Source organism: Oncorhynchus masou, chromosome 29 (genome assembly GCF_036934945.1).
Source record: "Oncorhynchus masou masou isolate Uvic2021 chromosome 29, UVic_Omas_1.1, whole genome shotgun sequence".
In the NCBI taxonomy this organism is placed as follows: domain Eukaryota; kingdom Metazoa; phylum Chordata; class Actinopteri; order Salmoniformes; family Salmonidae; genus Oncorhynchus; species Oncorhynchus masou.
The window spans coordinates 43,102,633-43,118,540 of NC_088240.1; positions in this window are offsets into that span (position 1 = coordinate 43,102,633).

Genomic DNA, 15,908 nt, shown 5'->3' on the forward strand with positions numbered 1-15,908 from the left:
CAATAAATGTCACATGCTGTTGTGCAAATGGAATAGACAACAGGTGGAAATTATAGGCAATTAGCAAGACACCCCCAATAAAGGAGTGGTTCTGCAGGTGCTGACCACAGACCACTTCTCAGTTCCTATGCTTCCTGGCTGATGTTTTGGTCACTTTTGTATGCTGGCGGTGCTTTCACTCTAGTGGTAGCATGAGACGGAGACTACAACCCATACAAGTGGCTCAGGTAGTGCAGCTCATCCATGATGGCACATAAATGCGAGCTGTGGCAAGAAGGTTTGCTGTGTCTGTCAGCGTAGTGTTCAGAGCACAGAGGCGCTACCAGGAGACAGGCCAGTACATCAGGAGACGTGGAGGAAGCCGTAGGAGGGCAACAACCCAGCAGCAGGACCTCTACCTCTGCCTTTGTGCAAGGAGGAGCAGGAGGAGCACTGCCAGAGCCTTGCAAAATGACCTCCAGCAGGCCACAAATGTGCATGTGTCTGCTCAAACGGTCAGAAACAGACTCCATGAGGGTGGTATGAGGGCCCGACATCCACAGGTGGGGGTTTGTGCTTACAGCCCAACACCGTGCAGGACGTTTGGCATTTGCCAGAGAACACCAAGATTGGCAAATTTGCCACTGGCGCCCTGTGCTCTTCACAGATGAAAGCAGGTTCACACTGAGCACATGTGACAGACGTGGCAGAGTCTGGAGACACCGTGGAGAACGTTCTGCTGCCTGCAACATCCTCCAGCATGACCGGTTTGGCGGTGGGTCAGTCATGGTGTGGCGTGGCATTTCTTTGGGGGGCCGCAGAGCCCTCCATGTGCTCGCCTGACTGCCATTAGGTACCGAGATGAGATCCTCAGACCCCTTATGAGACCATATGCTGGTGCGGTTGGCCCTGGGTTCCTCCTAATGCAAGACAATGCTAGACCTCATGTGGCTGGAGTGTGTCAGCAGTTCCTGCAAGAGGAAGGCATTGATGCTATGGACTGGCCCGCCCATCCCCAGACCTGAATCAAATTGAGCACATCTGGGACATCATGTCTCGCTCCATCCACCAACGCCACGTTGCACCACAGACTGTCCAGGAGTTGGCGGATGCTTTAGTCCAGGTCTGGGAGGAGATCCCTCAGGAGACCATCCGCCACCTCATCAGGAGCATGCCCAGGCATTGTAGGGAGGTCATACAGGCACGTGGAGGCCACACACACTACTGAGCCTCATTTTGACTTGTTTTAAGAACATTACATCAAGGTTGGATCAGCCTGTAGTGTGGTTTTCCACTTTAATTTTGAGTATGACTCCAAATCCAGACCTCCATGGGTTGATAAATTTGATTTCCATTGATCATTTTTGTGTGATATTGTTGTCAGCACATTCAACTATGTAAAGAAAAAACTATTTAATAAGAATATTTCATTCATTCAGATCTAGGATGTGTTATTTTAGTGTTCCCTTTATTTTTTTAAGCAGTGTATATACATTTTACGGACACAATCCATTTCACAACAGTCATCTTTTGTTTTTACTCCCATCCATCCCTGAAGAGCATCCATTTTGATCTCTATTTGCCATACATTTTCAACTGTGCTGTTTCACAAAAGCTCTGAACACATATACATTTCACAGACAAACTGGCGATTACTTGTGTGTTGCCAGTTGTGGGCAGGATTGAAAGAAACCCAACCTTAAATCTACCTTGTGATGAAGTCCTAACCACAAGACTGCCTTTATGACCAAAATGATCCTATTAACATTTTGCAGTCAATTTTGACAGGAGAATAAAAATTTAGTCGTATCATTTCCTAAATGATATGTTGGTTTTTAGGGGCATTTGCTCTTTAAAGTGACAAACTTTCAGACTTGTGTCTCACTGCAAAAAGATGCATCGTGTGTGTGTGTGTGTGTGTGTGTGTGTGTGTGTGTGTGTGTGTGTGTGTGTGTGTGTGTGTGTGTGTGTGTGTGTGTGTGTGTGTGTGTGTGTGTGTGTGTTCATGCACACAAGTTTGTTCGTCTGCCACAAATATCACAACTCGGGAAAACCTGCTCAAACAGTCCTAATGTAGTGTGGATACAGAGAAGGATTGGATACATTTGGATGGCAGTTGTAAGAACTGTCGATGGTAGCGTGTGTATGTGTGTGTGCGTGTGTGTACGCTTAGTAGTGTGGTGGCAGTGGCAGATGGTAGAAAGATGACACCAGAGCCTGATGGGCCGAAGGACTGGCCCGTCTGTCTCTCTGTGGAACAGAGTACACGCACGCACACACGTGTGCCTGCGCTCTCCTCCACGCACGCACAAACACACACCTCATAGAGGAGCTCCTAACTGTAATCTAACTACACCTCTGTTCCTCCAATCCCTTCCTTTCCCTTTGTGAGACTTTGTAACATATGTGCCTTAGGTGATCTAAAAGGGAGATATGGAGGGAGAGAGAGTGAGAGAGAGCAAGAGAGCGAGGAGAGGGAAGGTGAAGAGAAAGTGAAAAAAGGAAGAGAAAGAGACAAGGACAAAAAGAGAGTGAGCGAAAACAACAGAAAGAGCCCAGAGAGAGAGCGAGAGCGAGAATACGTGCACACCGAGAGGGAAAGCAAGGCTGCAAAGGAGGACGCTGCTCCTCCTGAGTTGTCTTTTCATTAAAGGCGGTGGAGTCAAATTGAACCCTGACAGCAGGGGAGGAAGAGAGGGCCGTGAGGGGGCAGCTGGCCCGACAAAACACTAGGGCCCGCTGAGAGGACATCATCTCCACGGCGACCGGAGTAAACACAGACCAGAGACAACGTTGCCGTGCCCTCAGGATGATTCACACTAACTCCTCTCCCTCTTCTTCCTCCCCTCTTCTCCTACTCCCTCCCCCTCCCAAAAGAGGGGGAGGGAGAGGAGTAGGTATACGGAGGGAGGGAGAAGGTAGACAGGGAGAGAGAAAGACAAGGAGAGGGTGAGATGGAGAGGGTGCGGGGAAAAGGGACAGAGAGAGAGTGATAGACAGAGAGAAAGGGATGGAGAAAGTAAAGTATACAGTTGAAGTCGGAAGTTTACATGCACTTGGAGTCATTAAAACTCGTTTTTCAACCTCTCCACAAATTCCTTCTTAACAAACTATCATTTTGGCAAGTTGGTTGGGACATCTACTTTGTGCATGACACAAGTCGTTTTTCCAACAATTCTTTGCAGACACATTATTTCATTTATAATTCACTGTATCACAATTCCAGTGGGTCAGAGGTTTACATTCACTAAGTTGACTGTGCCTTTAAACAGCTTGGAAAATTCCAGAAATTATGTCATGGATTTCGAAGCTTCTGATTGGCTCATTGACAACATTTGAGTCAATTGGAGGTGTACCTGTGGGTGTATTTCAAGGCCTACCTTCAAACTCAGTGCCTCTTTTGCTTGACATCATTGGAAAATCAAAAGAAATCAGCCAAGACCTAAGAAAAATAAATTGTAGACCTCCACAAGTCTGGTTCATCCTTGGGAGCAATTTCCAAATGTCTGAAGGTACCACGTTCATCTGTACAAACAATAGTACGCAAGTATACCACCATGGGACCACGCAGCCGTCATATCACTCAGGATGGAGACGTGTTTTGTCTCATAGAGATGGACGTACTTTGTTGCGAAAAGTGCAAGTCAATCCCAGAACAACAGCAAAGGACCTTGTGAAGATGCTGGAGGAAACAGGTACAAAAGTATCTATATCCACAGTAAAATGAGTATTATATCAACATTACCTGAATTGCCGCGCAGCAAGGAAGAAGCCACTGCTCCAAAACCGCCATGAAAAAGACAGACTGCGGTTTGCAACTGCACATGGGGACAAACATCATACTTTTTGGTCTGATGAAACAAAAATAGAACTGTTTGGTCATAATGACCATCATTATGTTTGGAGGAAAAAGGGGGAGGCTTGCAAGCCGAAGAACACCATCCCAACCGTGAAGCATGAGGATGGCAGCATCATGTTGTGGGGGTGATTTGCTGCAGGGGGGATTAGTGTACTTAACAAAATAGATGACATCATGAGGGAAGAAAAATAATGTGGATATATTGAAGCAACATCTCAAGACATCAGTCAGGAAGTTAAAGCTTGGTCACAAATGGGTCTTCCAAGTGGACAATGACCCAAGCATACTTCCAAAGTTGTGACAAAATGGCTTAAGGACAACAAAGTCAAATTATTGTAGTGGCCATCACAAAGCCCTGACCTCAATCCTATAGAAAATATGTGGGCATAACTGAAAAAATGTGTGCAAGCAAGGAGGCCTACAAACCTGACTCAGTTACACCAGCTCTGTCAGGAGGAATGGGCCAAAATCCACCCAACTTATTGTGCGAAGCTTGTGGAAGCCTTCCCGAAACGTTTGACCCAAGTTAAACAATTTAAAGGCAATGCAACCAAATACTAAATGAATGTAAACTTCTGACCCACTGGGAATGTGATGAAAAAGCTGAAATAAATCATTCTCTCCACTATTATTCTGACATTTCACATTCTTAAAATAAAGTGGTGATCCTAACTGACTAAGACAGGGAGTTTTTTACTCTGATTAAATGTCAGGAATTGTGAAAACGTGAGTTTAAATGTATTTGGCTAAGGTGCATGTAAACTTCCGACTTCAACTGTAAATGACCCCTCCAGCTTAGGGATGAGACCCAGTGAACCATGGAAAGGCTCATCACAACATATTTACAGCAGACAGCAGCTTTTGAATAGAAAATATAAATATCGGTGTCTGAAACCAACACACACACACACTCACAAACATACTCAGACGCACACACACACACACTGTTTGAACCTCGCTAAGTATCTTCTGGACAGATGGGTATCACTACTCAATATAAAATAAATGTTTTTTCTTTTCAGTCCGGTCCCATTTATTTAAAAAGTTTGCTTGGGCAATCAATACTTAAAAAATCTTAGCTCGCAGTCATCATCATCATAAATCAAGTAGACAATTTACTGGCAAATCCTTTTGAATCCTTGCCATATGAAGAGAAATAATGAAGATAAATTATAAATAAAACATATTGGTGCTCATCGTCCATTGGACGTAAACATTACACAAGTTGGAAATCGCAAATTCAACAATGATTTGTTTGTAAGGAATCGTGACAGTGGCTAACAGCAATCATTGCAACTGGGAAGTCAGATTGGGAAAATATGTTCTGAACGGTCATCCACCTCGGATTTGAAAATATTTTTCTTTGATGACAAAATTTGCCTGCGAAGAAGGTGAGTCCAAAAATGTGTTATATGTTGCTGCATAAATTATGTAATATGCCAGGGAGATATGGTCAGCCATATCAGCTATGTTTTTTTAAAGGCAGTAAATGAGGCTGAACCGCTGATAGCCAAGTGTAGTTGTGTTAAGGATTCACTCCATTGTGCTGGAAAGACAGCTCTGCTGTTGGGACATCTTTATGTAGGCCCGAACAGTTTGTTGGCACTACTTGTCGCTGTTATAGTGCAATTAATGTATTGTTTAGTGTTATGTGGTGCAAGAAGTTGGGGGAGTTTGCCCCACCAAGACGTACATGCTAAAATCGCCACTGGGCACATGTCACATGTTAAGGTTAAATCCCTCTGCCCACTCTTCCCACTGTTTCTCCAATTTGCCTCCACACGTCATGTCCTTACTGCTTGAATACAGTGTCAAATCACCTGAAAATAAAGTGTATATAAAGAGTTCTACTTGCTAGTACAAACAAGTAAGTAAAGTACAACTGTTTCGAATGCGATGGTGACAATACACATTTGGACAGTACGTTTTTAAGGAACAAATGAAGCTTCTCTAAGAGTCTCATTTCACGTAGAAGGTGGTACATGTTGACAGTCAGCCACTCAATTGACACATCATCAAAAACAAAGTCAGCTTCTGACTGAGTGGACAGATCATTAATCTTGATAGGACAGATTCCAATGGCCCCCTTGAGACACCAAATAACTTATCAAAGTCGACAAAATCAGGGAAGGAGTTGCTTTCCAGAGAGATATCCAGGATTGTAACTTACTCTGTTTCACAGAAACATGGCTAGCTTGGGATATGCTGTCGGAGTAGGTACAGCCAAAGGGATTTTCAGTGCATCGCGCAGACAGGAATACACATAAACATCTCCGGTAGAAGAAGGGTGCGGTGTATGTTTCATGATTAACGACTCATCGTGTAATTGTAATAACATACATGATCTCAAGTCCTTTTGTTCACCTGACGTAGAATTCCTCAGAATCAAATGCCGACCATATTATCTCCCAAGAGAACTCTCCTCGGTTATTGTCACAGCTGTGTATATCCCCCCTCAAGCAAAGACAAAGACGGCCCTCAAGGAACTTCACTGGACTTTATGCAAACTGGAAACCATGTATCCTGAGGATTCATTTATTGTAGCTGGGGATTGTAACAAAGCTAATTTGAGAACAAGGCTACCTAAATTCTATCATTATATCGAACGCGGTACACGAGTGAGTAACACGCTCGACCATTGCTACTCTAACTTCCGCTTGAGGGGGAATGTACACAGCTGTGACAATAACTGACGAGAATTCTCTTGGTAGGTGAAATGGCTGGCATTTGATTACAAGACATTCTAGGTCGGGTGAGCAGAAGGACTTGAGTTCATGTATGTTGTTATGATTACACCATGAGTCGTTAATCATAAAGCATACACCCCCGCCCTTCCTCCTCCCAGAGAGGTGTTCATCTCTGTCGGCGCGATGCATGGAGAAGCCCAGTGGCTGAACCGATTCCGACAACATATCCTGAGAGAGCCATGTTTCCGTGAAAAAGAGAATGTTACAATCTCTAATGTCTCTCTGGAAGGCAACCCTTGCTCAAATTTCGTCTACCTTGTTGTCAAGAGACTGGACATTGGCGAGTAGAAAACTCGGGAGAGGTGAGCGATGGGCACGTCTGACCAGAAGCCTGACCAGAAGACCACTCTGTCTGCCCCTTCTGCGGCGCCGTTGTTTTGGGTTGCCTACTGGGATCAGATCCATTGTCTGGGCTCAAGCAAGGAAATCATGTTCTGATGCTGATTGGCTTATTTTTAGGCAGTTACAAAACAAGTGTTATTTTCTTCTCAGGAAGGCCAAGTCTGAATATTTAATGTCGGTTACCACTGATAACCTGAATGACCCTATAAAGTTTTGGAAGGCTATTAAGTCTGTGTTTTGAAGGACTCTGTTGCTATACATGACAAAACTGAAATGCTGAATTGTTTCAATGAGCACTTTGTATCATCTGGTAGGCTGTTTGATTCAGTGTCCTATGTCTCTGTACAACCCTGTGTGGATGAACCAGTGAGAGCTGGTCAAACCTTTAGCTTTTTGCCATTCTCAGTGCAGGTGGTACATAAAGCCCTGAAATCCTTAGATCAGAGAAAGTCTGCAGGTCCTGATCTTTTGGATGCCTGCTTTTTAAATCTGACAGCTGATTTCATAGGTGAACCACTTACATATCTGTTCAATCTAACCCTGGAATATAATGAAATTCCAAAGATCTGGAAATCAGCATTTGTCCTACCACTTTTAAAAGGGAGATATCCAACTCTTTTAAATAATTATAGGCCAATCTCAAAGCTGTCACCCCTGGTGAAAATACTTGAAACCCTTGTAAGTGAACAGCTAAAATATTTTTTATTTACTAACTATATTTTATCAATGTACCAATCAGGCTTCAGGAAGAAGCATAGCACAATTACAGCAGACATGAAGGTTTTAAATGAAATCACTGAAACCCTTGACAAAAAACAGCACTGTGTCTCACTTTTTATTAATCTCTCTAAGGCTTTGATTCAGTTGATCATGCTATACTAAGGCAGAGATTGTCGAGTGTAGGTATTTTGGAGCATGCAGTTGCATGGTTTGCTAACTATCTGTCTGATAGAACTCAGTGCACTCAATGTGATGAGCTTATGTCTGTTAAATTGTCTGTCTTTAATGGTGTGCCCCAAGGCTCTGTACTTGGTCCTCTCTTATTCACTATTTATATAAATGATTTAGACAAAAATGTCCAAAATGCACAACTTCATTTTTATGCTGATGACACTGTTATTTACTGTTGTGCCTCGTCTCTTACAAAAGCTTTCCAGAACTTACAAACTGCTTTTTATACTTCTTCAAAATACCTTGTGTCAATTGAAGCTTATCCTCAAAACTGACAAAACTAAACTAATGGTGTTTTCTAATGCAAGAAATAGACCTCTGAACCTTTCACCTATTACTACCTGTCAGGGCAAGGAGATTGAGGTTGTAACCTCATGTAAATATCTTGGAATTTTAATTGATAACGGCCTCTCTTTTAAATTGCATATTCAAAAACTTACAAAAAAATTGAAGCTGAAATTGGGATTTTATTTTAGGAATAAGGCCTGTTTTTCTTTTGAAGCCAGAAGGAGGTGAGTATCAGCTCCATTTATGCCTTTACTAGACTATGGGGATATTTTATATATGAATGCTTCCGCTCAGAGTTTGAGATCAATTGACACTCTCTACCATGGCACTTTGAGATTTATTTTAAACTGCAAAACCCTTACGCAGCACTGCACTTTGTATACCAGGGTTGGCTGGCCTTCTCTAGTCACTCGTAGGCTCAGTCACTGGTATACTTTTATTTACAAAGCCATTTTGGGTTTACTACCTTTTTATTTAGGCATTTTTATTGTTCAGAAATGTGGTGGGTACTCTCATCGTTCACTGGACTTTATCATGCTAACTGTTCCAAATGTCCGAACTGAATTTGGTAAAAGGGCTTTTATGTACTCTGCGCCATCGTCTTGGAACGCCTTACAAAATACTTTTAAACTGGAAGAACTTGTCCCGATTGGTGTGTTTAAATAACTGATGAAGGATTTTGAGGCTGATTCCCTGACCTGTCAATGTTTTTAATTTGCTGTTTTTGATTTTGTTATACACTTGTGAATTCAATGTTTTTTACTACATTACTTGTAGTTGTTCAAGTTGTCTGTCTGTAATTTTTGTAATGACTTGGTGCTGCCTATATTGGCCAGGAAGCTCTTGAAAAAGAGATTTTAAATCTCAATGAGCCCTTCCTGGTTAAATAAAGGTTAAATCAAATGAAATAAATAAAATAACCATGTGTATGTGACCAATAACATTTGATTTGATTTGATGGCCAACTGACCGGGGGTCAGTTCTTGCTTTTAGATGCTTGCACTGTCAACACTGATGTCTTCTCAGCACTTCAATATGGTACCAATAAAAATTACTTCTCTAAGCTGACCAGTCCGTAAGTGTTGTACTTGAGTACCTGTCCTGACTGCAATGCACAAGATGTGCTTTTAAGAGAGAAAGACAGTCTGGTTTTAGAATATGATTAATACTCAGGGAACTATGATGGATATGGTAGTAGATATGTAGATATGCATTGTGCTGTGTTGGTGGAATAGTGGTTGATGTAAGAGAAAGCATTTCTGGATAAAGAAGCATATTCTGTGTGTGTGTGTGTGTGTGTGTGTGTGTGTGTGTGTGTGTGTGTGTGTGTGTGTGTGTGTGTGTGTGTGTGTGTGTGTGTGTGTGTGTGTGTGTGTGTGTGTGTGTGTGTGTGTGTGTGTGTGTGTGTGTGTGTGTGTGTGTGTGTGTGTGTGTGTACTGAGTATATACGGTGTTTATACATTATGTCTGTATATGTGGATAGATTTGCATGTGCTCCGTATGGCTGGTGACGGGATTCTATGCCAAATTGACCACACCGGCAGGAGACAGGCTGGTCGGGCAGGAAGTAGGAGGGGGGTGTTGTTTGGCACTCCTGCCGGGCGACACCACCCCACTGGGCACACAGCTGGTGTAGTTCAAATGGAGCCCCCCACTCCAACACACATTCAGACAGAGACAAACACACGTGTGATACACCATTCACCTCAACACTCCAGCAGCCCACACTTACACCTGCCAGACCACAGAACAGGAAGCCAAGCTGCCCCTCTCCTCTCCACCTCCCTCTCTCCCCTGCCTTCCTCCCTCCCAGCATCAACCAGTCTACTGTACAACAAACACATGGTGACCAACCTGTCTCGCAGGTGCAAACCAGCCTAGACAACTCAACCATGATGGCCGCATGACCAATCTTCACAGCTCAGGTAGTTTACCAGATCAGAAAGAACCGGACATATGTAACCAATATGGTGATAGCTTCACCCAGCCTCCCAACGGTTTTAGGGGAGATGCATATGGCTTACAAGTCATTCAGATCTCATCTACAAACAGCAAAAGGAAAGGGGCTAGGAGTTGTTTTGGGACCAGACCTCACTTTTGGACGGACGGACGGACGGACGGACGGACGGACAGACAGACAGACAGACAGACAGACAGACAGACAGACAGACAGACAGACAGACAGACAGACAGACAGACAGACAGACAGACAGACAGACAGACAGACAGACAGACAGACAGAGGCTCCATAGGCTTGCAGGAAAAGAGCTAGAGGAGTTGAGGACACTTGATGACAAAACAGGATATTAGGAGGGAAGGGTCATTCTTTTGGTCGGGGGGCTGAGTAGAAGGCCCCTCAAGCAGGTATCCATCAGCAAGGGCCATCATCCTCTCTGGAGGGGTTAGCATTAACATGGGCTAACGGCTCATGGCCAAACAGAGAGGGGGAGAGGGGAGATAGAGCAAGGGGAAAGAGAGAGGATGCGGAGTGGGGGTAGAGGTGGAGGGGAAGAAGGAGATGGAAGAGGATAGGAGGCAGAGAGGAGATAGGCAGGGGAGAGAGTGAGGGAGATGAGGAGAGTATAATCTCTTTTCAACAGTAAACCTTGGACAAGGACAATAAACCTTGCCTCGAGGCTTAATTTTCCCGTCTACAGACTTGAGACTGTTAGAAAGCAAGAACTACACAGAGTTACCATGTCTCTCTTCCTCTCTCTTTCCGTTTTTCACTCACTCTGTCTTTTTCTGTGTCGATTGCTTACTCTCTGTTCTTTTCAGAGGGTGGATTCTGTTTCTTCAGAGTAGGGGTGGCCATTTGACATTATTTTACTATTCAAATAGTATCATGACATATTTTTGGATGTCCAGATAGTAATGACATTTTTTAACGTTCTCCATTTTCTCGACCAATCAAAATCGTGCAAATGCACATGGCAGAGGTAAACAGTAGACATCTGCTTTTCTCTGGTGGGTTGGCTAACAGAAACAACCCTGGTGGGTTGGCTAAAGAGAAGTCAGATGTTTGGGCATGATAGAACTGGTTCTGTTACAAAAAGTATTTTTCATTGATCTGGTCAGGTATAGTGGAACCTCCGTTGCCATTTGAAGTGGGAAAAATAGCATACCAATGTCAGGACAGCCTGGAGGGCTAGCTCAATGCAACGTTATAAATACTACATTCAAAAGTGTGTTTTATTAAATTAAGAATTTAAAATGTCATACTTGTTGGGAAAGCAAATGTCACAAGGATCATTTCACGTAGACAAAGGTTTTTTGTTGTTAAAAAATGAACACTCGCTCAAGTAATTGAATTCTAATGTCCGTTCGGATATCCGGATGTTCGATAAACCGTGCCCATCCTTACTTCAAAGAAAGAGGCGACCACAGATGAGTGAACGAAAAGAAAACAGACAACCAGTGGTTATAAAGCACTTTGCACTGTGAGGCTAAATGACCTCCTTTTTTGCAGACAACAAACTTTTGTTCCTCCTTGCAGGGCTCCAGTCTGCAACCATTTAGTCGCATTTTGCGACCTTTTAAACTTGGCTGTGAGAAAAAAAAACATTTTTTTTAAATGGGTTACATCAGCCCGAGATGAACATTGGTCACCTCACTCTAAAGTGTCAAAACGTTCTATTGTTTTTGGTGGCTAAAACCATTGATTTGGTCAACAGTAAAGTACATTATCCTCATTATCCCTTTAATAAAAGTGTCCGCCTTGCCCCTGGGCCTGTTTCGCTGGGGCCTGCTGCTGTGGTGAGCAAGCCACTCTTTCCACTCTCTAGATGTGCGCTCTAGGAGAGAGAGAAAAAAAGGCTTCTAATTGTGTAACATTTCAAAATCCAATTGCGGGAAATACACCGTTTTGGAAGCAACTACCGTTGAAGAGAGGATGTCCTCAGCTTTCTGTGGTTATATTTTTATTTGTAATTTTGAGGTCAATAACAACTATTTTCAACCAAGCTACAACTGTTAGATTAATACAGCACTACTAGCAGGGGTTTTTATATTTAGTGTTTGCAATCTAGCTAATGTGTTCTGAGTTTTCACTTCCTCATGTGGTGAATTAGCCCCGAACAAATGACCCTATGATATACTGTATGTGCACATAAAGATGTAGACAAATTCATCTCTATTGAACAACACAATTCTGAACACTCTGTAATCCTATTTTAAACAGTAAAATATGACAACAATACCCTATTGTCAACCCACAATTCACGACAATCCCCGGATTGGGCTGCACATCAAAACATTTTAAATCATGCATTCCTGCTTGGACTTGTTAGATGAAACAACTTATATCTTGAACCGCCTACCATCTCAGTAGTTGATTACACTGTCTAAGGCACTGTGAATGCCTATATGAGGTAATTACCTATTCTTTCTATTGCGTGACGCCCTGGTGGTCTGGTGCCACCAACTGAAAAAGTTAGTGGCACCAGTGCCACCTGGGGAAAATGTTAATCTGGAGCCCTGCCTTGCTGAAACAAGCAAGATGTTGTGGAGATGGAGCATGGAACAAATTAGTATTTGGTTGCCTAAGAAACACCCCCTTCCCTGCATAAGCACACCACATACAGTTGAAGTCGGAAGTTTACATACACCTCAGCCAATGTCCCTTGGTTCTCTATGGTATAGTAGGTCAGGGCGTGACTAGGGGGTGTTCTAGGTTTATTATTTCTATGTTGGTGCTCTTGGTATGGTTCCCAATTAGAGGCAGCTGAGGTTTGTTGTCGCTAATTGGGGATCATCCTTAAAGGTTCCCTGTTTCCACTTGCTGTGTGGGATATTGTTTTGGTTAGTGATGGCACGGTTTTTATGTCCTTGTTGTTTTGTTGTAAGTTTCACTATTAAAGATAATGTGGAACTCTACGCACGCTGCACCTTGGTCCACTCATTTAAACAACCGTGACAGCCAAATACATTTAAACTCAGTTTTCACAATTCCTGACATTTAATCCGATTAAAAATGCCCTGTTTTCTGTCCGTTAGGATCACCACTTTATTTTAAGAATGTGAAATGTCAGAATAATAGTAGACAGTGATTTATTTCAGCTTTTACTTCTTTCATCACATTCCCAGTGAGTCAGAAGATTACAAAACAGTCAATTAGTATTTGGTAGCATTGCATTTAAATTTAACTTGGGTCAAACGTTTCGGGTAGCCTTCCACAAGCTTCCCACAATAACTTGGGTGAATTTTGGCCCATTCCTCCTGACAGAGCTGGTGTAACTGAGTCAGGTTTGCAGGCCTCCTTGCTCACACGTTTCTTCAGTTCTGCCCACATATGTTCTATAGGATTGAGGTCAGGGATTTGTGATGGCCACTCCAATACCTTGACTTTGTTATCCTTAAGCCATTTTGCTTATGTTTGGGGTCATTGTCCATTTGGAAGACCCATTTGCAACCAAACTTTAACTTCCTGACTGATGTCTTGAGTTGATGCTTCAATATATCCACATAACTTTCCTCCCTCATGATGCCATCTATTTTGTGAAGTGCACCAGTCCCTTCCTTCCTGCACTTTTCGCATACAAGTACGTTCATCTCTAGGAGACAGAATGCGTCTCTTTCCTGAGAGGTATGAAGGCTGCGTGGTCCCATGGTGTTTATACTTGCGTACTATTATTTGTCCAGATGAACATGGTACCTTCAGGCATTTGGAAATTGTTCCCAAGGATGAACCAGACATGTGGAGGTCTACAATGACTTTTTCTGGGGTCTTGGTTGATTTCTTTTGATTTTCCCATGTCGTCAAGCAAAGAGGCACGGAGTTTAAAGGTAGGCCTTGAAATACATCCACAGGTACACCTCCAATTGACTCAAATTATATCAATTAGCCTATCAGAAGCTTCTAAAGCCATGACATCCTTTTCTGAAATTTTCCGAGATGTTTAAAGGCACAGTCAACTTAGCGTATGTAAACTTCTGACCCACTGGAATTGTGATACAGTGAATTATAAGTGAAATAATCTGTCTGTAAACAATTGTTGGAAGAATTACTTGTGTCATGCACAAAGTAGATGTCTTAACCGACTTGCCAAAACTATAGTTTGTTAACAAGAAATTTGTGGAGTGGTTGAAAACAAGTTTTAATGACTCCAACCTAACTGTATGTAAACTTCCACCTTCAACTGTAGAAATAGAATGAATAGAACAGGCTTGGAACCTCTAACCCTGGCAAATTGACTTGTAAACCCATGGGTACACTCGCAACTAGGTTGAAGAAATCCAAGTTAAGACAATGTAGTAATTGCATGCGGAACGCTAGAAATAGACATTCATTGGACCAGTGTCGCAGCAAAAAATTACTGGAAGCGAATGTTAGCAGTTCAGAAAGAAAGTGGTAAATAAACACAATCATAGTGAATTTTAGCGAACTACTCAGCAAACACATAGCATACAGTAACTGTTTTACTGTCATTCTATTCAGTCATTTTTTATCTAGAGCCACTTTATTACTTGATTTCCCGACCGCTGGTCATGTTTTCAATGCTAATCATGTAGAATCAGCAACGGCGCTGGTCCAATTAATGTGTTTTTTTAACACTTCCGCATGGAATTATTACGTTGTCTTAACCCTTTGGAACACATAGCGGCCATCAACGGCCTTTCTTTAAATTACTATAGAGGCCGCGAACGGCCTTGTTTTTCTCACTACAATAATATCTTTGTCAATATCGCAAAATTGACTTGCTAACAACCTGTTGTCGTATTCGCGTGGCTGTTGTCATCAACCAGAGACCGGAAATAGGGTATACAGTCTTTTGACTTTTCATGTTTGATGCTGTGAAACTTAGGGAATAGCTCTCAGATTAGCAAGTCCTGTCATGTCATGATAACTTGTTTGGTACAGGCGAGCACATCAGAGGTGGAGCTTGAATGATTGCTCGCAGTCTCATGGAAATAGCTGACTATCTACAGTTAAACACTGCAACTAACTGGTTGGTTGTTTTGTATTGTTTCTACCGATGTAATTCATAAGGAAACAGCCCAAGCTGCTTGCTATAGCTAACTAGCGACCTAAGTAGTCTGTCAGGCAAGAAAAGTTGTGTGTAGCGGCAGAAGCTTTTTTTCCCTTAAACGAGTCCAATGAGCGCGCCGTGAGGGACATGCTGCTTTCCCGGGAACAGGCCCAAATCTCCGTCATTTGCGTGAAGAGAAGACAGAGAAAAGCGGACAGAGGTCGGGCTGCCTTCTGAGAATTCGTAGGCGATCGAATAAACCCCCACTGCCTTCCTTTCTACTAGCTAACATGCAATCATTAGAAAATAAAATTGTCGACCTATGAAGAAGATTAAACTACCGGAAGCTTATAAGAAATCCCGCTATGCCCTCCGACGTACCATCAAACAGGCAAAGCATCAATACAGGACTAAAATCGAATCATACTACACGGGCTCCAAAGCTCATAGGATGTGACAGGGCTTGTAAACCATTACAGACTACAAAGGGAAGCACAGCCAAGAGCTTCCCAGTGGCACAAGCCTACCATACTAGTTAAACTACTTCTAGGCTCGCTTCGAGGCAAATAACACTGAAACATGCATGAGAGCACCAGCTGTTCCGGACAACTGTGTGAATACACTCTCCGCAGCCGATGTGAGTTAGACCTTTAAACAGGTCAACATTCACAAGGCCAGACAGATTACAAGGACGTGTACTGCGAGCATGCGTTGACCAACTGGCAAGTGTCTTCACTGACATTTTCAACCTGTCCCTGTCCGAGTCTGTAACAT